The sequence below is a fragment of the Cupressus sempervirens genome, chromosome 4 (genome assembly GCF_028749045.1).
Source record: "Cupressus sempervirens isolate cs-2001-9-10 chromosome 4, ASM2874904v1, whole genome shotgun sequence".
Classification (NCBI taxonomy): Eukaryota; Viridiplantae; Streptophyta; class Pinopsida; order Cupressales; family Cupressaceae; genus Cupressus; species Cupressus sempervirens.
The window spans coordinates 550,561,214-550,586,009 of record NC_143121.1 but is presented as its reverse complement, the minus strand read 5'-3'; the positions used below and the strand labels follow the sequence as shown (position 1 = coordinate 550,586,009).

The 24,796-nt window shown below is 32.1% G+C and overlaps 1 pseudogene; it reads left to right on the top strand.

The window, feature by feature from the left end:
* Positions 1-202: 202 nt before the first annotated feature.
* Positions 203-24,796, top strand: LOC149562366 (AUGMIN subunit 5-like; annotated as a pseudogene).

Genomic DNA, 24,796 nt, shown 5'->3' with positions numbered 1-24,796 from the left:
GGGCTTCCAATTACCCAATAGATGTTATCTTTTTAAATAAGAGGAAGAAAGTATTCCACATCTTTTTTTGGAATGTATCTTTTCTATTAACATCTAGGGAAGGTTTCTTCATAAGTTGGAAATGGTGTGGGTGTTCCATAAGGAGATAGATCAATTTGTTGTGAATTGGCAATGCCCATTTCTCCACCCTCTCCTTATCCAAATGTGGAATGCGATCCCCTCCAATGTTTGCTGGGGTATTTGGAAGGAGATAAATAATAGGGTCTTCAAAAATGAAGAAATAAGTGAGGAGATCGGTACAGGTTTGATCTTCAAGCTGATTGTGGAGAATATGCAGAATTGCAAGTGGTGGAAACTATTGGTTCCTCCTATTATGATTGAACAAAGGATTGCCAAGTGTTGGAATCTTGTAGAAGGATTCATGGAGGTTGACAACTCCAAACAGCTTGCAAGAATAAGGATGAGATGGAGCCCCCGTAAGGAGAGTTGGATTAAACTTAACTTTGATGGTGCAATGAGAAGGGAGGGTTTGGTAGGAGAGGGTATGGTTAGAGATAGCAATAGTAGAATGTTGTTGGCCTATGCTGGTAATCTAGGGAAAGCCTCAGATAATGTTGCGAAGGTTATGGCTCTCCTTTGGGGCTTGAAAATGGTAATTGGTGTGGGATGGGAGAATGTGGTGATTGAAGGAGACTTGAAGATGGTCATAGAAACATGAAATGAAAGATGAAATTTGGTTGAGTGATTAAAAGGGTGATTGAAGAAATTTGGCATTTATTAACTATCCTAGAAAGATATGAAGAACAATATATTTACCAAGAGGGCAATGTAGTGGCAAACGTGATGGTGGCATTAGGTCTGAGAGTGTATGGCTTACGTTGCTAGAGAGAAATAGGAGCGTTACCAAATTTGGTAAGACCTTTAGTGAATAAAGACAATTCCCATGATTGAGTCTACTTGGATAGATTATATAGTTCTTAGTGACAACTCAATGTTAAGTCAACTGATGGGGCCAGATCACTATGGAGAGATGGCAAGAAATGATGGAAAGGGCACTTCCAATAATAAATTCATGTGGTTCAAAAGGGAAAGAAAATCAAAGTATGATTTGAGTATAATTTTTATGATTTACTTTATCACAATTTTATACTGGATGTCGAGTAATAATTCAAATTTCAAATTGCTCTAGCTTCTTGGAGATGATGAAATAGAGTGGTCTAGGGGAAGTGGCAGTTGACACATGATAACAAATCTAAGAAGTGACTTGGGTATTCATGATAGTAAGGGCTTTTATGAGTACTTTGTGCAACTTCTTTTTTCACATACGTGTGACTATGATTTTAAAATTTTCCTATGGTGTAGAGCTTTGAAAGGAGTGAGAATTGTGGTGAAGCTTTCTACAATGGGGGGAGATCTATTGCATATTCATCCTTCAATGATTGAGGATAGTGCTCGAAAACCCTTAACCTGGTACATGCTAAAGGAGGGGGGGTTGGTCTTAGCAATTTGTGGATTCTTGGGATGATAGAAAGGTGTTGGTTAATGGGATTATGTTTCAGGTGTCTTAGGAAAAAAAATTTGGCAATGGGTCTTGTGATCAAGGGGAGAAAATGGCAGAAGGTGACTAGGGTTGCGAACGAAGCCACCCTGAATCAGTTATTTCTAGAGGGTGAAGAATCCATTCACCATCATGGTGGGTTTCTATGCGAAAAGCTTCCAAAGTCATGGAATGAAGTTTGTTTGGTGTTGATGAAGTATCTCACCCTGGAAGGGAGGTATGGAGTGTGCTACTATTACCATTTTCCCCTCCTAAATCATTTCTACCATCGTGATAGTATTTCTATTCCTTTCTTCCTATTACATGAATTAGTTGATATTATCTCAGATGTTAAGGAAAAAATGAAAAAGGGAGTTAATTATACAATCCTTCACCAAGGTTTGATGTTCTACCTATACCAATTCCATCTAACCTTGTTACCCCCTAAAATTATGGAGGTTGATATCCCAACTTTTCATAACCCCCACCCCCACCATATCCCTCTAAGAATTACTGGCCCTAGAACCCCTACCCCCCAACCATCACCAAGTGAGTCCCCTAAGGAGAGAAAGAGCACCCCTATTGGAAAAAAACTGAAAATAGAAAAAGGGAAGGAGAAGGATTTGGAGGAATTGGAAGAAGAAATTAGAGGTGGAAGACAAAGATTTGGAGGAATTATGAAAACAAATTCCAAAAGGAAAATGAGGACCACTACTTCATAGGAGGAGGATTCAAATTCTAAAGAGATGGCCCACCCCAAAACAAAGAGTGAAATAGAAGACGTCAAACTATGGCATGGGGAATGAGGAGGAAAAGGAGGTGGAAATTTTGGATTCCTCTATGTTGGATTTGGGTGGTGAGGATAAGGAGAGAAAAGAGGTGACCCATGTCTTTTCTTCTCTTACCATGGGTAGGGTGGACCTTGTGCAGGATCAGTTCCTAGAAATGGTGGAAAGAGCCCCCTCTCCTATGATGATGTCCTCCCCGGCTAGGGTGATATATAAAGAAAAGATTATTTCTAACCCCCCAGTTTTGTAGGATAACAACAAGGACATGGTGGAGGAAAATTTGGATGGTGAGTTAGAGGATATCATGGAGACCCACAATTTGGAGGTTAAAGAGTTGAGAGAGAGGATGCAAGCCCAGGAGGAGAGGGTCAGACTTTTGTCAAAGTTCACCATCAAGGTGACATATGCGGCAACCACTACCCTGCACCTATTGAAGGACAACCAGGAGGAAGACTTGACTTAGGAGGACTCCAAGATGCTTTTGGATTTCCTGGTAGAAGATTGGGCAAACATCCTCCTCAAAGGGAACGCTGAGAAGAAGCCCAATTCAAGTACGCTCCTCTTTGTTTTATGTGTTTCTTGGTTTGTTGGTTTAAGGACTTAGTTAGTTTAAAGGTTGTTTATCCTTTGTTTAAAAACTCCTTTCTTTTAAGTAGTATTGTTACAGGTTGTTATCTTAGTAGGATTTCTAGTAGATTTTATTATTATGATCCTTCGAATGATGTTTCTATTTTGATAAGCAGTAGTAGGGGGTAATCTTTTGTTTGGATGGTAACCTAGTGGTTGTAGGCCAGTTCATCTTATGTAAGGGCCAGCTCCCTTATTTTGGTTGTTTTATTATTCAAAAATAATTATAAAAAACTAAAACTTGAGAAGGCTATTAGATTTTTTTTAATGATTTTATTTCTAAACAAGTAAGATAATTAAAGTAAAGCTTATGTTTTTCTAATGATCTATTATAAACACAAAGTATTTTTTATCGATTTTTATAAATAAAAAAGTATTAGATTATACTTAAAATTTATATAAATTCTTTGTTTTATTATTAGTTACAAAATTAATTTATGTTGCTATAAAAAAAATTGAAATATTTTTTTCTACCATTTTGTATATCTTTAAATGATCTATATAAATAAAGAGATAAATATGTATAGGAGGTAAAGATAGACAAATAGAGAGAGGAGGAGGGGCATTATAGCTTAAATTAAAATTTATTAAATTTTAATATTATTAAATAAATGTATAATTAATATGTAATATATAACAAGAATTAGATAATGTCAAAATAATAGTAATACATTTAGTAGTAATATTTTTTTAAACCTTTATTTATTGAAACAAAAATGGTCTTTTTATTTAGTTTATTTAGATACATGAAAAAAATTAATATTACAATGACAATTCAAACTATAAAGTAATACTTATTTTGTAGAAATAGCTACATCAAGATATAGTAATAATAAAAATTTTACAAAATTTCTTTATAGTACATTAGCTTATCTATTTTTGGACATAAGATGTATTTTCTTGTATGTGTGACCATCTTAACATCACCAGCTTCCCTACATGATTACCTAAAAATGTATGCTAAAATAAATATAATTACCATTTTGAAAGCTCAAATAATAAGCAATAAAGTTACAAAACCATGAAGGCTGGTCACAATCTATGAGAATAACATATTAGACATTTAGCCAAAACATTGGATAAAATGTTTATGAACAATACAAGCAAAAGTTGCCCATAAAGCTTGGAAAATAGCACAATGTAGATATTGGTTGGAAGTTAACTTTAAAAAAAAAAAATAGTAATTTATTTATGTGCAACTATATAATGTTGGCGTCTCCAAATTACAACTAAGTTCTATGTGATAGTTTTATGGTCTTACAGATGGTGGTTTCAAGAGACCTTTGATATCCTTTATGACTTTTTATTTTTCCAAACAATAATTATGACTCTTTTAAGATTTGACTCATGGTTTATTTTGTATGGGTATGTGTATATATAGAAACATCTCACTTGGGAATGTTATTTCCAAGTTATTTTCTTTCAACTTATAATTAGAGCTTAGGAATATGACTGTCAAGGCCCACCACATGGTGTGTGTCATTGGTATCTACTTTTATATAGATTATACTTGTGTGGCAATTTGTTCACCTGTGCAATTGTCTTATCCATGCTTTCACATGTTGCACTCTCTTCCAAACATAGCATTAAAATTCTTATACAAGTGCATTTGTTGGTTCTTAGAGGAAGATAACCATTTAAGGGAATGCATTCAAAATACATTCCAACTATGTTGCTCCCAAATAAACAACTCTGACCATAAGCTACAGGCACACCTATGGAGAGTTCTAAGATGTTAGCAATAGTAAAGTGTACATCAGTAAGACTCTTTATTCTACAACATTCATTCAATTGTTGGTTGATCTAAATGTTTGCAGAGTTTGTATGCAACACACCTTTGTCTTCTCAGCTTCAACATTTTTCTAATACATAGAAGCCTTCTAATGTAGTTTGAAGAAGACATCTGATGCAAAACAAAAAGTGGAAAGGAAAATTAAACATCTTATTTCCATCACTACACTATTACAATAAAGTTGGTATCCTCAAGACTCTTTCCCTCAGAGCCTTTAGAATTTGCGACGAAGAAAACTTACCCCGAGAGCTTGACCATTTATGTCAAGTCTTCAAGTTCAATGGGTACTCTCATAAGCAAATCTCTAAAGCTCTCACCCAAGCTAAGTCCTCTTATCTCTCTTGCAGTAGTCATCCTACCCCCTTCAACCCTCCTCCTCGTTATGTCTCTCTTCCTTTTGTGGAAGGCATTTCCCAAAAAATTGGCAAAATCTTAACCAAAAAGGGCCTTCAGGTTGCTTTCAAACCCCTCTCGATATTAAGAAATTATATCCCCCCGCTCAAGGACTCGCATAACTCTCTTCTTGACTCTGGTGTCTACAAGATCGAGTGCTCATGTGGCATGCCCTATATTGGGGAAATCGATCGCTTTGTTATCACTAGGATCCGAGAGCACAATGCTGACATTAGGCATGAGAGGTTGTAGAAGTTTTCCCTTGCTAAGCACTCATATTCTACCAAACATCATATTTGTCTGGAGAATACCAAAATCGTGTCCAAGGAGGACAATTATTACAAGAGGAAGCTAAAAGAAGCCATTGCCATTTCCTTGCATCCCATTAACCTTAATTGTGATGATGGGTGGTCCATCAACCATACGTGGCGCCCCCTCCTCGATTCTCTTGGCAGCCCCCATTCTGGCATGCTTAGCAGATCCCTCCATCCTTGATTCTCTATTGGTTCTCCTTCATGCTCTTTCTTTTGTTTTTTGTTGCAATGGTGTTCCCCTTCTTCCCCCCCTCCTCTCTCATATTTTTTGCTCTCCCTTTCTCCTTGGTTTCTCTTGGTGCTCTCCCTCTTGGGTTTGTGTTGATCTCTCTCTCTCTCTCTCTCTCTCTCTCTCTCTCTCTCTCTCTCTCTCTCTCTCACACACACACACACACCCTTGCTCACTCGATCCTTGCTTCTTGATTGCTCTTGTTGTCTATTCGGGTTCATATTTTCACTTCTCTATTCCTTTTCTTCCTCTTTTGTCTTATCAATTTCCTGCTTATGTTGTTTTCTTTTTGGTATTATATATATATATATATATATATATATATATATATATATATATATATATATTCATTATTTAGATATTTACACGTGGGTATATAGATATATATAGGTAGTTAAATATATTTATATATATTTATATATGTGGGTATCATTTTAAATTTTTATATTTATATTTATATCCCTCTTCTCCATTTCTTATTAATATTATATTAATCAATATTTTTGTATTTATATTTCTTAATATTTATATTTGTGTATTTATCATGTATATACATATATTCTTGTATTTATTTTTGCTTTATTTAATCTCTTATACATACGTATTTATATTTTTTCATATTTTTATTAATAAATATATAAATATACTTATATATTTATATTTATCCATATTTATATGTATGTGGGTTATATATATATACACTTGCATACATATTTTCCAAGTGTATATGCATTGGGCTTTTGCCTTGGTACTATATATATATATATATATATATATATATATATATATATATATATATATATATATATACTACACATTTATATATGGTTTCACGTATAGGTTTATATATACTTGGCACATTCATTTGGATATGGGCGTGTTTATAGTTGCATAGGTGTTTGCCTATATATATATATATATATATATATATATGATGGTAATATATTTGTGCTTTTATTTTTGTAGTATATTATTACTTTAGATGCATAGTATATATTTTATATATATACTATGATAATAGTATATTCCGTAGTATATAGCATTGCATAATAGGATGTATTGGTTGTTAATTAGTATATTTTTGTTTATTCGTATATATATTTAATTACTTGCTTTTGGTTGTGCTTGTATTTTGGTTCTTTTCTCTTAGGGTTTGTTTTTTTGAGTAGATATAAGGGTGTTATAGTACTTTTTATTACTTATTTGTATATTATATATAATAATATGCACTATTTATTAGTTTTTTCCTTAGTTATATTCTTTTATTGGTTTATATATATAGTGCGTAGGTATTTTTGTGGTCTTTTTTTTCTCATTTTGTTTGGGTCTTGTGGTTCTCTTAAGTTCGTCACTTCTTTCTTTCCATTTTCTTATTTTCATCACCTTTAATTTTATTTTTAACCTCTTTTGTGCCCTCCATCTTTGCTTTTCATGGATTTGCATGCTCTCCACTTCTCTTCTTATATCTCTTGGGTTAGGCTCAATCTGCATATCTCTACTATCCTACTCTTCTCATCCTAATGATGGATCATGTAGTATGATCTGAAATGTTGATGGTAAAAAATCACACATAATTGAATCCATAAAACTTCTTATTTACAAATGGATTGTGGAAATCTGATGATGTTAATTAAATTCTATTCTACTGAACAATATAATTAGGAGAATTTATTCTATTCTGATAATTTCATTTTTAAATTGATTCCTCTCTTTTGTCTTTGTATATAATATTTAATTTTATAGAACAAACCATATTTTAACCATAGAGCTTGAAACAACTTGTGCCATTAAAAAAAATATTATATATACCTTGCAAACATTATATCAAAAGTTGTATAGTCATATATAAAGATAATAAACATTATATGCGTGCAAACATTATATAAGTACCTGATATTTTCAAACCTATTTTTCTCCTACACATGATTCCTTGACTATGCAATAAGAAAAATATGCATAAATGTCAAAATCAAGTTTCAAACCTAGTTAAAATAGCGGCTAATATAAGAAAGCTAAAAAGGGGTAAAGTGTTGCAATAGATGCTAACGAAAATTTTATAAATATTTCAATTTCACATACTAGCAATAATGTAATTCAATTCAAGGAACATGACTATGTTGTCAGAAGAGGTAGAAAACACCGAATGTCAAATCATATATTGTGAAATCTATATTGACATTTGTAAATTCTTAGAACTAATAAAAAAAGTAAATTTCAAGCAGTTGCTTCACGGTTTGGAAGCCTTCCATGGCATCCATCATTATATTTCAAATTTGCAATTAAATGTACAACTTGACTCAACACTTACCCCCAAAATCCACCAGCATTAAAGACACAACTTTGGCACTTTCCCCCCTTATTTATAATCTTGTTTATGTTTGACTCTAGAAAATACTTCTTACTACATTAAAGCAGTCCAGAAAATACTTCTTACTACTTAGGGCACTGGCTAAATAGCCACAAAAATGCACCCGGCTGTTAGCCAGTTCCGTTTACACTGTCAATGTACTTTCCATCAATCGTACACCAATGCCAACTTGCAAAGATTTTGATTAGACTGAGGAATTTCGTCCTTTTGCTTTTATATCAGAAACAAGGTACATTGGTTGTATGATTTTATGAGTTAAAAGATTTATTTTAAAATTTATTTATTTTATTTGACATTCACGTTAGTAGGTTTAGTTTAGTGGAGGTAAATATATGCACAAACTATATATAGAATATTTTGATTAAAAAATATATAATTGAATAAAATAAATATTATTTTTAATATTGTAAAAATATGTATTTTTAGCTACAGTTTAATATGATTAAATCAATTTAATAAATTTAGTAATATCTAAGGACAATATATTACATGTATGTTAACAAGTTTATATCAAATATATAAATTTTTTTTTAAAGGTATAGTTTATCATGTGATTAGACAAATAATTTTAAAATTATTTAAAAAATCACGAATTCTATTTAAAAATATCTAAACATAATTCTCTAGTTATACTTTATTGAGTTTTTACACCATCAACATATCTACATACCTACAACATATTTATTAAGATAAATGTATATTATCTTTTAAAAAATCAATATATACAATTAATGAAAAAAATATTTTTATAAAAAAATTATTATTGTTATAATCTAAATTAAAAATTAACACTAATAATTATTATTTTATAAGTTTATTAAAAAAATTATTATTGTTATATTCTAAATTAAAAATTAAAAATTAACAGCCGGGTGCATTTTCGTGGCTATTTAGCCAGGTTAAATACACTTCATTTACATTGTTTTTTCTAACTTTTTAAAAAATTGATTCCTATGGAAGTGCATTTTCGTGGCTGTATAGACTACTTAGAATGACTAGAACATATTTGTGACTTCACATAAAGCTAGACGAGCGTTAACCCATTCAACACACGTGTTGTGACGAATAAACATCTCTCGCTACGTAAAAGACTAGAAGTCAGCACGTGCTCGAAGAGAAACAGAATATGATTTATATTTTATTTGAAGTTCAAGATAAGTCCAAAATGAAGTTCAGTCAACAGCGTTTGAATTTCGAATAATGGAATGACGTGTAGTTGGAAAAGACTTTTATTCATATTCATATTCTCCTGCTTTTATTTATTTATTTATGTATTTCCCTACCAAATAAAACAATATATAATCTTTGGACTGCCCACCAAGATTCCCAAACGGTCACGTTGGAGACCATTTCATAAACGGAAATGATTAAATTGTGGTTTATGAACATCTCATTTTCCAAGCTAACAATAACAACAATAATGATGATGTCCGCAAAAAAAAATTTGTTTCTAATGGGTTTCCAACAAATATCATTAGTAATAATAATAGAAAAATAGTGCCCTCATTTTACAAGTAATTTACATTGTCACATTATCAATGCAGATTTCCTTAAGAGCCCAACTAGTCCATATCAGGTGGCTTTGTGTAAGGAAAATAAAATGTTTCAATACAAAATATTAATCAATTAATCAATATTAAATATGTTGGGAATAAGAGTTGGAAAGGGATACTATCTTGTTATCAAGTATAAGAATCAAAAAAAATAATTTCTAAGTACACAATTCTGATTACATCACATGTTTTGAAGTAATTTGTCATTATTAAAAAAATAATGTTATTTAAATGACAAGTCACATTTGTAAGGTTTTTACTATATTGTCAAGATTATGGATTTAGATCAAATTTTATATATATAAAATTGTGTTGTATTTTAAATAAAATTTATATTTTAAAGATATATGATGTGATTTAAACAGAATAAATCAATCTATAAAATTTCTATTATACTATCAAGATCATGTATTTAACTCAATTTGAATAAAATCTTTTTTTGGTAACCTAATGTATGCTAACTTTTTGAACTTAACTTTCTACTTGTCTCAAAGCAATGTGTCATTCTCACCTAAAATTCACTTTCATACTTCCCATTTGCATGTGGCTAGGATAATTAATTGTATCAAATTGTATATGATAAATCTAGTCAATAGTTTTCAACAAAATCAAGGATAACAAGTCCATCGTTTTCTCTTGAATGTTGATGCAAAGTTACCATCACTATATGTTTATATTTAGATGTGTGATGCTTGTCAAAAGGTGTATGACTGATGTATTTTTTAAAACATGTAATGAATTTGAATTTATCTTTAAACACAAACCTAGAATACAATTAAACTAGTGCACCTTTTTTTTACTTCCTACTATATAATTAGTAGAGGGAAATTAAAAAGTAATAATAAAACCTACATTAGTAATGAGTAATTAAGGGATGTAAACTACAATTTAGGTTATTACTTTGTTTTTTTGGGATTACACTTCATATAATTTTGTTTGCATTGACCTTTGGATCATACTCCATGGTGCATCACTAGGATTCAAGAGCTTATTGGAAGAACAATGAGTGAATTGTAGGCCTTGAGGGTTACAAAGGAAGGGGGGAGGGGGAGAGGGGTGAGGGGTGAGATAGTCTTAAGAATAAGAGAGGAGAAAAGAAATCAAGAAAAAGAGAGGATTAAAATTTTTGAAAAAAAAAAAGTCAATGAAGACCTCCAAATTCTTGTCCCATGTTCATGTAGTTGGGATATACATATTGAACTTGAGACCTTATGACTTGTGTGGGACTCTTCTTTAATGTCCTAAACCATATTTATATTAGTGTCTAAAGTGTTGGTTTTTTTCCATTGTTCTCAAAGGGGTAGAAATTGACTCAAATGCTAACAACTCTATGGAGCAACTCGGAAGTAAGTGGAAGTCTAGAAGGTTTTATCATTTCAAACAAGGGGAGTTTCAATCCTAGCATATTAGATTTGCAAACTCGTGTTGATTGGCTAACAACATTTTGTTATTTCCCATCAATTATAAAGTGGGGTAGTGTTAGACATTTATTGTCATTGATGTCAAAGGTTTGATAAAAAATGAGCTTCAAGAAGAGTCAAGGAAAATGAGTTTAAATAAGAGCCAAAAAGTAGCAGTCATTGATGATGAAGTATCTAGAGTTTAGGTAAATCATGTGTCATGCCATGTCAAAAAAATCAAGCTACATTTGAGTTGCGGATGTAGTATTACGATTTAAAATGTTAGTGGAATCATTTGGGATATATCGTTAAGTTCATGTGACATTTATTCATTTTGGTGGAAGTTATCTAGAAGTCATATTTGGAAATTTATCATAAAATGATAAGGTATAAAAATGATTAGGGGTGTTGCTCAACCTTATATGAGCAATAGCGAAAGAGAAAAAGGAACCTTCAATCATAACCTTCAAGAGAACTCAAATTGGATTAACATAACCCAAAATGGATGTAGGGGTGTCAATACTAAACTCAAGTTCTTTCAAATGTGTATACTAAAGGATCTCTTTTTGTTGGTTGTTATTTCCCTTTATTGTAATGGAGACTAATTAATTATGTTAATAATCGATATAATGCAAGTAAATTGACTAATTTAAATGCAAGTAATCTAAAAACATATATGACAACCAAACACATAAAGGAATCTAATCCAATATGTCAAAGTAAGTACTATGAAATGGAAAAGATAGAATCAGACCCACCTTGGGACCTAGTAGAAGATGTTAATTTAGATCTGAAAATAGACTATTGAATAGAAAAAAAATAGACTTGGAAAGATTTGGGATTAGAAAGTTAGCACATGCAAAACCTAAAAGTCTAGAAGTCTCCACAAATGAAATAGATCTACAAGTGTCAAATCATATTAGACCCGTGTATGTAAGTATGTTCCAAATTCTTTAATGGATAGAATCTCTAAATACTTATGTATTATTAATTAATGTAGATATATTTCTTCCTTGATGACCAACTTCTCTATCTCAAATAAAGATATAAGATAGATCTATAAATGGAAATGCATGACTAATGTCATGAAACGGGGGCCTTTGATGAAACATTTTTTTCTTAGCTTGAACTTGTTGAATGCATCTTGAAAGCTTGTCTTAAAATTATGGCTTGAAAGTATGCTTGCTCATGAAAATATGAATGTCTTGCACAAAAGATGGATTGAATGGATCATAAATATTGTGGGTGATAAAATGAAGAATGCAGTCCTCCATTTATGTAGATTTTAGAATCAAAACTGAAAGAGTCAACTACACTAGGCATAAAATTAATGAAAAACCTTAAAATAAGACCAGGGTTCTAAGGCGAAACACCTCAAGGAGGTCAACCTCAACCTCAACTTTAGATTCAGATCAACATTTCCCTCCCAAGATACTTTTAGCAATAGGATTCCCTCCAAGATCTTGGGGGTAGAGAAAAAATGGTTGGAAACAAATAAAAATTTGAGGAAAAAAAGAAATTTTAAAATAAATGCATCCCTGTTCTAGGAAATCACTAAAATGTGGCCTAATAAGTATTTGAGCTTCCATATTAATGGGTTCTAGCTTTTAACATGGTACATTTATCCCCCACTTTAGCATAGTATGTGTCAAACTCACAATCATAATAAAGTAGATTGTTGATCTTGTCAAAACTAAAGAGACAATGAAACAATCAAGCCCACAGTAAATTTGAGTCCTCATCAAATCCAAAATTATGACAAGAGAAACATCGCTTAAAAAAGGAATGTGATTACCTTGGCTCAATAATAATACTCATCTTATTATGAATCTCATAAAAATTCATGTTGCAAAGAGATGCCATTGATAGTCTGCCAGGTTTGTGTGGCATACTAGTCAACCTATCATGGATTTATCCTTAAGGATTTGTGTCTCCAAAAGGTCAATCCAACAAAAGGTGATCTAGGTGTATATGAGCAATGTTAGTATGCTAATAGAAACCAAATTTAAATAAAGCTTCTACAAACTAAAAAAAATTCATAAACTTCAAGATAGACTAAGATGAGCTCTCAATTGAAAATATGAGCCATTAATGGGTTCTCTCAATGAGAAGCTCTCTTGTTGAGTGGCTTTATCTAAATGGATAGGATGTATGCTCAATATGCTTCCAAAGGCTTCAATGGATGATTGTGGATTTTTGGTGTGGATAGATGGCTTTAGTATGGATTTGGCTCTCAAAATAGCATTATAGCTTTACTTCATGGATTGTGTTATTTTGCAAAGGGGAAGGATCCAATTTATAGGCAAGAGGCTTGAGGGATTGAGGGCTAAGATGCAAGGATGGGAAAAAGCTCATGGAGGGCTCAGATTGCATGAGAAGAGAGCACATGGATTGTGCTTCCTTACAGCCAATCAAGGAGTGACACATGTCACATGGTGAGAGGATGGAGGAAAGGGGAAGGATGAGTCAACAAAGGAGGCTCAAGGGATAAAATCTTCATAAAGACCCTCATAATGACTTGTAAGAGCAATAAAAGGGCTTGGAAGAGTCATTTATGGCCTAGTGGGCTTCATAAAGTTTTATGGTTGAGATATTTTGAGGGTGATGAGAGCAATTTCGACTTGGACTTGATTAGGAAGGTTTTAAGCTTGCTTAGGCTTGTGCAAATGATTAGAGATGGATTAGGATGGTTTAGGATTAGCTTAGGGATAGGCAAGTGGATGGCATTTAATGAGGGTGGGTGAAGGAGGAGATATTTGTTAACTTTGGCTTGGGTTAGTAGGTTTTAACCCATGTTTAGGGAATGTGACAAGGTTAGGAAGGGATTAGGATTAGGTTTAAAGACATCTTCTAGAAGAGTCTAGACTTTGGATGAGGATAAAGACTTTCTAGAATAGTCTAGAATTTCCTAGGATGAGGATGAAGACTTTCTAGAAGAGTCTAGAACCTCCTAGGATAAGATTTTATGAAATAAATAAAGTTTTATTTATTTCAAGGGTTTGGGTTGAGGAGATATTTATTAAAATATTTTTAATAAACATGAGGATTAATATTTAATCTTGATTAAATATTTTGAGTTGGGATTAGGGGTAGGGAATGATGGGATTAGCCTTTAATCAAAATTAAAGAAGGATTAGAAGATTTTGGAAGAGGTTAGTGGTCTTGAGGAAATTGGCCAAGTTTTGGGCAAAAAATAAATTTTTTATTTATTTTAGGATTTTTGGTCAATTTATTAATTAAATAATTAATAAATAAGGAAATAATGTTTAAATAAGATTTAAACATTTTTGGGAGGGATTCCTTAATTAAATATTTTTAATTAAGATAAAGGGATTTAATGGCACAAAAATTAATTAATTAATTAATTAGTTAATAAATGATGATGTCATCAGGGATTTTTTTCAGAAAATAAAAATTTTATTTTCTAAAGGATTTTTAGGTGTCTACACTAGGCATAGGGATGTGTGCCTTTAGTGGGTTGAAATGTTGATAAGTAGGAGATATTTTCCTTAGCAAGTGAATTTGTGATATTGCTAGAAGGATTTAACTATGTAGATTTTAAGTCAAACTCATTAACCCATATATCATGAGTAGTGATTCACACATTAATCCATCTCTCATGAGAATAAATGGAACACTTAGAATACACTGGATCTAGGTTATGCTCATAGAGGTGAAGCATTAGGACTTTCAAGGAGGTCACCCTCATCCTAGTATAATCCATCTCGAGTGCGCTTAAGTATAGAGTCTCCTCCATGGTTAAACCCGCTATGCTTGCAACCCCATTTGTAAAAACTTCACCAATTGTTGTTCCTTATGATCCATTCATTATAAATCCCCTTAAGCTCATCAATTGATAAGTAGGAGATATTTTCCACATCAAGTCAAATTGTGGTATTGTTATTAGAACCTAACTGTGTAGATTTTGAGTCAAACTCGTTGACTCATATATCATGAGTAGTGATTCACACATGAATCCATATCTCATGAGAGTAAATAAAACACTTAGGACTCATTGGATCTAGGTGATGCTCACAGAGGTGAAGCATCAGAACTTTTCTAGAGGTCACCCATCCCAATACTACTCCAGCTCAAACACGCTTAAGTACAAAGTTCTCTCCATGGTTAAACCCACTCTTCTTGTAATCCCATTTGCAAAGCCTTCACCAAGTTTTGTACCTTATGAAAATAATCATTAGAAATCCCCTTAAGCTCATCACTTGATAAGTAGGAGATATTTTCCATAGCAAGTCAAACTATGATATTGCTATTAGGATTTAACTGTGTAGATTTTGAGTAAAACTCATTGACCCATATATTATGATTATTGATTCACACATGAATCCATCTCTCATGAGAATAAATGAAACACTTAGCAGTAATTGAATCTAAGTGATGCCCATAGAGGTGAAGAATTAGAACTTTCCCAGAGGTCACCCATCCTAGTACTACTCTAGCTCAAGTGCAATTAACTACGAAGTTCCCTCCATGGTTAAACCTACTCTTCTTGCAACCCCATTTTGAAAACCTTCACCAAGTGTTGTGCCTTATGAACCATTCATTAGAGATCCCTGTAAGCTCATCAATTGATAAATAAGAGATATTTTCCACATCATGTCAAATTATGATATTGCTATTAGGATTTAACTGTGTAGATTTTGAGTCAAACTCATTGACCCATATATCATGAGTAGTGATCCACACATGATTCCATCTCTCATGAGAATAAATGGAACACTTAGCACTCATTGAATCTAGGTGATGCTCACAGAGGTGAAGTGTTGGGACTTCCTGGGAGGTCACTCATCCTAGTACTACTCCAACTAGAGCCTGCTTAACTATGGAGTTCCCTCCATGGTTAAACCCACTCTGCTTGCAACCCCATTTGCAAAACCTTCACCAAGTGTTGTTCCTTATGAACCATTCATTAGAAATCTCCTTAAGCTTATCAGTTGATAGGTAGGAGATATTTTCCACAGCAAGTCAAATTGTGATATTGCTATTAGGATTTATTTTTGTAGATTTTGAGTTAAACTCATTGACCCATATATTATGATTATTGATTCACACATGAATCCATCTCTCATGAGATTAAATGGAACACTTAGCACTCATTGGAACTAGGTGATTCTCACAGAGGTGAAGCACTAGGACTTCTTGGTAGATCACCCATCCCATTACTACTCCAGATCGAGTGTGCTTAACTATGGAGTTCCCTTGGTGAAGGTTTTTCAAATGGGGTTGCAAGAAGAGCGGGTTTAACCATGGAGGGAACTTTGTAGTTAAGCACACTTGAGATATAGTAGTATTGGGATGGGTGACCTCCCAAGAAGTCCTGGTGATTCACCTCTATTGGCATCACCTAGATCCAATGAGTGCTAAGTGTTCAATTTATTCTCATGAGATATGGATTCATGTGTGAATCACTACTCATGATATATGGGTCAATGAGTTTGACTCAAAATTTAGACATTTATATCCTGATAGCAATATCACAATTTGATTGTTGTGGAAAATATCTGCTACTTATCAATTGATGAGCTTAAGGGGCTTTCCAATGAATGGTTCATAAGGCACAACAATTGGTGAAGGTTTTACAAATGGGGTTGTAAGAAGAGTGGCTTTAACCATGGAGGGAACTTCGTAGGTAAGCATGCTTGAGCTAGAGTAGTACTAGGATGGGTGACCTCCCAGGAAGTTTGTTGCCTCACCTCTGTGAGCATCATGTAGATCCAATAAGTGCTAAGTGTTCCATTTATTCTCTTGAGAGATGGATTCACATGTGAATCGCTACTCATGATATATAAGTCAATGAGTTTGACTCAAAATCTACATAGTTAAATCCTAATACCAATACCACAATTTGACTTGTTGTGGAAAATATCTCCTACTTATCAACTAATAAGCTTAAGGGGATTTCTAATGAATGGTTCATAAGTCACATCACTTGGTGAAGGGTTTTCAAATGGGATTGCAAGAAAAATAGGTTTAACCATGGAGGGAACTTTGTATTTAAGCATGCTAAAGATGGAGTAGTATTGGGATGCATGACCTCTCAGAAAGTCCTGGTACTTCACCTCTATGAGAATCACCTAGATCTAATGAGGGCTAAGTGTTCCATTTATTATCATGAGAGATGGATTCATCTGTGAATCACTACTCATGATATATGGGTCAATGATTTTGACTCAAAATCTACATATTTAAATCCTAATAGCAATATCACAATTTGACTTGTTATGGAAAATATCTCCTACTTATCAATTTAGGAGATTAAGGGGCTTTCGAATGAATGGTTCATAAGGCACAACACTTGGTGACGGTATTGAAAATGGGGTGCAAGAAGAGTGGGTTTAACCATGGAGGGAACTACATAGCTAAGTACACTCAAGCTAGAGTAGTATAGGTTGAAATATGTAAATGCAAGGATCATACCTTAAAGCATTGTTAGTATTTTAAGAAGCAATCCAAAAGGCATAAATTCGTCAAACGTATTGCATCTGCATAATGTGAGGAAAGTGTGTGATCCTATGTTAAATAAATTGAAAATGATTTAATGGAAGAAATAACTTTAACAAAGGGTGCATGCATCCACTATATATGTTTCCACTATGAAATGTCCCCAAGAAAGGACATATCAAGTGAAATAAGTACATGAAAAAAAGAGCATGTGAGGGTTCTACCAACTCTGAGGTTTTTATGATGATATGATAATGTATGAAATATTATGTCCAAATAAAATTTCATCATTCCCAAAAGGAAGTTGAACTACAACACAATGGAAGAAATATATGTAAGAGTTACAAGGAAGTGTATTTTTAGACTTGCATCATAGAGACCAAAAAGAATCAAGGGATACCTTGTTGCATCATCCCAAGTGGAATATACAAAGGCACATTTAAAACACAACATGTAACAACATATAGAAGAATGTAAAGAGTATAATGATTATGACATGTTTGATTCCTTTATCACCTTGCACGAATGGAGCAACAAGGGTCATTAAAAGAAACCTAAAAAAAAACATAGAAAAAGTAGCATGTCATGGGGGAAGTACATTACAAAATGCAAAAAAATAAAATAAAATAAATTCACTACACAAGAGGAGCTAATCAATTATATCGCATGCCCTTATATTTGTCCATAGTGTTTAGGGAAGGTGGACAACTCACAAGAGGAGAAATGTCAAGAATGGTAGAATGAACAATGGTTGGTTCCAAACAAGGACCATGCTGTGAAGATAGGTAGTCTCATATAAATCATCAAAATAAATAGCATGTATATCATTGTTAGTATCATGAATATCATCAAGAGTATCTTATGCATCTATATTAATCATAATTGAATCCAATATACAAATAGTATTATCATTTTTATTCATTTTATCCTTGTTTAAATTCACTTCCTCCATGGGCTTGGTAATGGGATAGTCAAAGGTAAGTGAAGGAGGTGTATGAGGTGATAAAGTAGCTTGAGAGGCATAAGCATGTATTGTAGTCAACTAATTGGAGAGAACTCAAAGAGATCATTGCAGCCATGCAACAAGAGTAAACATAATGGGAACCACAAGTATATGGAGAGAAACAAGATAGACCGACATTTATTCATAGAAAATCAAATATACAGAGGTTCAATGCTATGCCTTATTACATGTTAGGCTCATACATGCATACTTGCTTGTAATCTTTGGTCAAAGAAATTATATCCAACTTTAAGTTGTCCTCAAAAGATATATTACATTACAATAGATAGACATCACTAAATGGAGCTCAGTCTCAAGATCGAGACATTCCCCATGAATAAGAAACATATTACAACAAATGGGTACAATCCCCAATCATTAGAAATAAGTTACATAAACCATTTGAAAGAATTTGATTATAGATTTAGGTCTTTATATGGTCTAATAACATAGATAGATGTGCCACCAAAGATCTATGATTGAATATTTCTATTGCAAGATCAAAATTCACCAACAGTCATTAAACTAGAAAGAATACACTACTCAAGAAAGAATGAATAAGAACTCAGAAAAAAAAAATCCAACAAGCTACAAACCTAGAAGGAGGATCTAGACTACATCTAGATCATACTCCCAAATTAAAAAGTGTTGACTTGAACAAATCCTGGCAAACTAAAAAACTAGAAACAAATTTTTTTTTGGTTGATGCAAGATTTCTTTGGACCCAATATTATCTTGCATCAACACAAGCTCTAGCTTGATGATCATGATAATGATCATGAGAATTTTTTTTATATTTAGTCTTGGCAAATGTTTGAGGTGGGGTACTATCAATCAACATTGGGTCTAACTTTGTGAAGTAAGAACAGAAGGAAGCTTACTAGTTTAACAGATAGAAACAAGAGGATGTGCAATAAGAGGTGGAGAAGTTGATAAAGGAGGAATAGATGGAATATGAAGAAGACAAATGGTCAAGCTTACATTTACTAATTTCATAAATATTTTGGACCTTGAAAGATTGATACAATTGAAAGATATAATTAGGATGAGTTGGAAAAGATTGAGGTATAGAAGACCAAAATATATCAAGGTCAACACAATCTTGAGGCCTAGAAGGATGATACAAACTATGATTGATGGTCTTGATATTTCAATCATGGGGAAATTTACAAGTTCTATGAATAGGATAATCTACGACTTGTATAGAAGAGATCTAAGGAATACCAAACTTAACTTGAAATAAATTGGAAGTAGGCAGAACAATTAAAGTAGTACCACAAATTTACTAAATAGTTCTACAAGAGTAGAACCATGAGGATGATAAAGAAAACCATTATATGTTTGAATTCAGGCATCATATGTATCATATAAATCCTTTTGTAATTTTTTATTTAAATTATTCACTTTAGTTATGACATTTTCCATGGAAGTAGAATCGACAAGAATACCATGGGAAGGAATACCAACAACTCTAGAAGTAATATAATTAGGACCATCAAGTGCTTTAATTATCTCAATGTGATCAAATTCAATGGAAAGTTGAGGCTTAGGTCTATGTTAAATAGGTTAGGTTTAGGTTGGATATACTCAACATGGTTACTTCTTCAACTTTATCATCATAAATAGTATGTGTGGAAGAAGAAGGAGGTTGCACAACTGTATTAGTGAAATAAGATAGTAAAGGATTACTATGAATTTTCAAATTTTGATAATGAAGTGAAATAGATTAGTTTACATAATTAACATAAGAATCAATAGATATAGAATTAGAATCAATGAGATATTGTAAAGAATTCTTCCAAGTATAACACTTCTTAGTGTTATGATTGAATTGACAATAGTATTGGACAAAGGCTTTGGAATCAAAGGATCTAGGAAGAGGTTTGTCTAGGTCAATTGGTTCTATAGGAGGAATCTTACTAATGTTAGCATTTATTGTCTTTTTAATCAAATTATATAAAGATTCAAATAATATAGTATAAGTACAATTAGGTCCAAAAATGGAGGACCAAGGAGTCACACCCTTGGATATTGCCACGTCTTTATCATCTACTATGCTAGATGATTTTTTGATCTTGATGTAATTATTAAGATTGTTAAACTTGTAAGAATGGGATGTGGCATAACTCTTATCAATAGTAAATATTTAGTGGTAAAATGGAAGAGCTGTAATAGGATGTAGGTTTCTACTTTACAAGGCACTAATCCATTCAAATATGTGCATGTGAGGGAAAGAGGGGGATTTCCAAGTATGATTCAACTTATGATCTGAATTAGACTAGCTAGGATCCAAAGGAAGAAGGGTGCTAATACTAAATCTAGATTGTAAAGAGGAATAAAATACCGAAAAATGCACTCTCTTGAGCCCTTGATAGGATAATGTGAATGTAAAATCAAACTAATTGCTTAAGAAATGTAAATCTAGATGCTATATGAATGCAATCATTCCAATTAAGATGCAAATCTAGGGTAAAGATATGAAGTGATGTGAAATGTCAAAGATTCACCTTGAAATGCATAGAGGAAGATGTGTTATGCACAATAAGTTTTAGATCTGAATCTTTTCTAAACTTCTATCCACGAATCTTGGAATGAAATGACAAAAGGAACAAAACCTAGAAATCTTCCCAAAATTTGAGACTGAAGGACTAGGTCAACATAAAAGGATGACCAGGTTGATGTAAACCATGGCTCCAAAACTAAAGACTCTAGAAAGGTTGCGAACTATAGGTTCCAAATCTATAATTCTTTTCACTCCCAACCTTCAAATCAACACATAAAAGAAAGGTTTGGGGTTGGGGTTTGATGACAGCTTGCGTTGGTCAATCCCTAGGTTAAGTAATTAACCATAAATGAGAAATGTAAATGTAAAGGATAGTAAAGAATATGACAAATTTTAGGATTCACCTTGCTTGTGTGTATACAATGAAGATCTTGAATTAGGAATGTAAGATATCTACACACTTTGCAATGGATCTACCATAACTCTACCATGCACTAGTACAAAAAAACAATATGTGACTAAAAGAACTACTAGAAATTATATATATGTGACTTAACTTAGTCACGTGACTAATAGTAGTTAATATCCAGTCATTTATAACAATACTAGAAATACTACTAAATGATTCTAGTCACTTATTTGATCACTAATTTTGATCATTGATTTAGTAACATATTTAGTAGTATATTTAATCACATATTTAGTCATATATTTGATATTTGATTTAGTTGCATATTTAGTTGTATATTTAATAGTTTATTTAGTAGTATATTTGATCACATATTTAATAGTATATTTATTCACATATATTTGGTCATAATAGAGCATGATGGAATCTAACCATCATCCTCTTATATGTATATGTATGTGTATGTGTATGTATATGTATATGTATATATGTATATATATATATATGCATATACATATATATATATACATATACATACATATATATATATATATATATATATATATATATATATATATATATATATATATATATATATATATATATATATACATATACATATACATATCTGTATATATATATGTATATGTATATATACATATACATATATGTATATACATATGTATGTATATGTATATATATATGTATATGTATATATATGTATGTATATATATACATATATACATATACATATATATATATATAAATATATACATATACATATATATACATATATACATATACATACATGCATACATATATATACATACATATACATATACATACATACATACATACATATATATATATATATATATATATATATATATATATACACACACATATATATATACATAAATACATACATATATATACATACATACATACATGTGTGTGTGTGTGTGTGTGTGTGTGTGTGTGTGTGTGTATTTTGCTCTTCCATTGAGCTAGCAACCTTTAAAGAATAATCATGTATAATGTTTAATCATAAAGCTATAAGATACATTGCAAAAATCAAAAATTGAAGTGGTAGGAGGAAAAATATCACTAATTTTAATACCCCAACATTTGCATAGTTCCATTCCAATGTGTCAAGATGACTCTTTTGAATGAATTTGGTTAACCTACAAAACTACTTATAAGATCATCTAATGACTTTCCAAACTAGTAGATTGAACTATAAAAGTTATCATTTACATGAGCTAAAGGAACATTGCCAATTACGGGGACAACTCAAAGGCATGCAATAATTTTATTTATTTTTTGTATATAAATATAAGTTATTGTCTTTTTATATACAAGTGCTTCTCCAAATAACACTTTAACATCATTAGTGCCCCCATTTTGAATTAGAATTGTAATAATAATTTTTTTGTAAAAATGCACAAATAATTATTAAAGGATAGTAATAGTAAAATCATTTTAGGGACGGATGTTAGAAACTTCTAGGGAGGAATACCAACGGAAGAGAATTATTGACAATTAGTTAGAATACAAGCATAAGCACATGATGCTTGAAGCCTATGATCAACAATCTAAAGACAACCAAGATTTTTGCAGAATTCAAGAAACATCCCCATCGATATGTTGATTGGGCGTGGATGCACATAAGATGAGAGTTGGAGTTGCACAATATGTGACTCCTAACATTTTGTATTCTCATAATAAGCATGATACAATTTATGCTATAGTCAAGGGCAATAAACACACATATGGTCTCATTATTATTAAAACAACACAAGAAAGGAGTAGTAGAAAAGTGTATGTCTCTTGCAACTCATCTTATTGAATGAATACAAAAAACATTTCTAATTTATGATGGCTTAGGTGTTTAAGGACATTTATATTTGGAAACTTCACAGTTGTTATCGATATTGATGGAGAAATGCTTAATGATGTAAAGGACATTGTCCTAAATGAGGAATCCGTAATAATTACTTCATGCAATTGCATCTTAAATAACTTATTATCAATCTGATAAATCAAGAGACTGATAAAATTAATGTTAAAGCAAATGTGAGCTACTAAGGTGTCAATGTGAGAATAATAGAGTAATGGATGTTGCATCTTCTTATAGGAGTTCATATAGTCAAAGTAGAAGTAGTGGGACATATAATCAACCTCATGAGAGATAAAAAGCATGTGTGTAGTAGTTCATTGAAACTAAAGATGCATTGAATAAAGGTGAAGAGGAAAAAAAGGCTAGTGAGAAGTTAATAAGGTGAATGCACGATGGTGACAGTGGTGATGCAAGTTATTTATTTGTTGTTGGAAAAAAAATTCAAAACTTCAAAGGTCTGAGATAATTTAAGTTGGATGTTTTATCATAGGAAAGAGAAGTAGTAGTGTTATGAGAAAGTGTGAATACATTAACATCAAAAGTTCTACGACTGAAGGAAATGTGTGGAGAGAGCATAGAAGCAAAAAAGGCAAGGATGAAAATGGAAAAAGATCAAACAATTTGATGGGCACGAGAAAAATTAGAATCAATATACAACTCTTGGTTGATCAAATTTGGTTGTTGTGACACCTTGTGAGCAACATCCTCTAGTTTCTTGTGAATATTTAACAAACACAACTATCCCTGCATGTACAACAATTCAAAATAAGACAAAAGAGATACATGATCTCATTGAAAAAGAAGTAGATGCTTTTCACAAAATCCCAAAGAAGATTAAATAATTGTCTTTATATGTTACTATCCACTCCACATACTCTTCTAGATTACATAGGTGTAAATGGGATGACAAGACTTGAAGTACTTGATATTGCGAAGAAGAATGTAGAATTGTTGATGGCAAGAGTTGGTGCAAGGGATCCTTCAACAATTTCATCAATTTGTCACATGTTTATTGTACTACAAATATCATGTAGGTATTGAGAGTTGAAATGTTGGCTTGGGATTAGTGTTAGAATCATTGGAGCTTTGCTTGAAGCTCTGTGGGATAGAAGCAAGTATTTTGGAGGACCTTTCAAAGGCAATCGATCAAGTACATATGCTTAAGGAATTAGTTGGCAATCGTTGTGCACTATTGAGAAATACTTAAAGCTCAAGACCAGAATATGGAAGGACTACATATTGTCTTTTTATGGCAGTAGAGCATAAAAAATAGATATGAAAAAATGGTTTCCTTAGCTCAAGGTGGAATTTCATGAAGCTAAAAAGTACCTACAAGAATGCAAGAGTATCACAAGTTTGGTTGACGAATGATGGGAACAACTAGCAACAACATCAATTAATTGTATTATTGTTGATGGTCAAGATGTTATTGTTTGGATTGCAACAAAATGTTGCATTAATGGATTTTTGAGTGTCCATATCCCACATAGTTTGATTTGTATAGATCATTATCATGGTTAA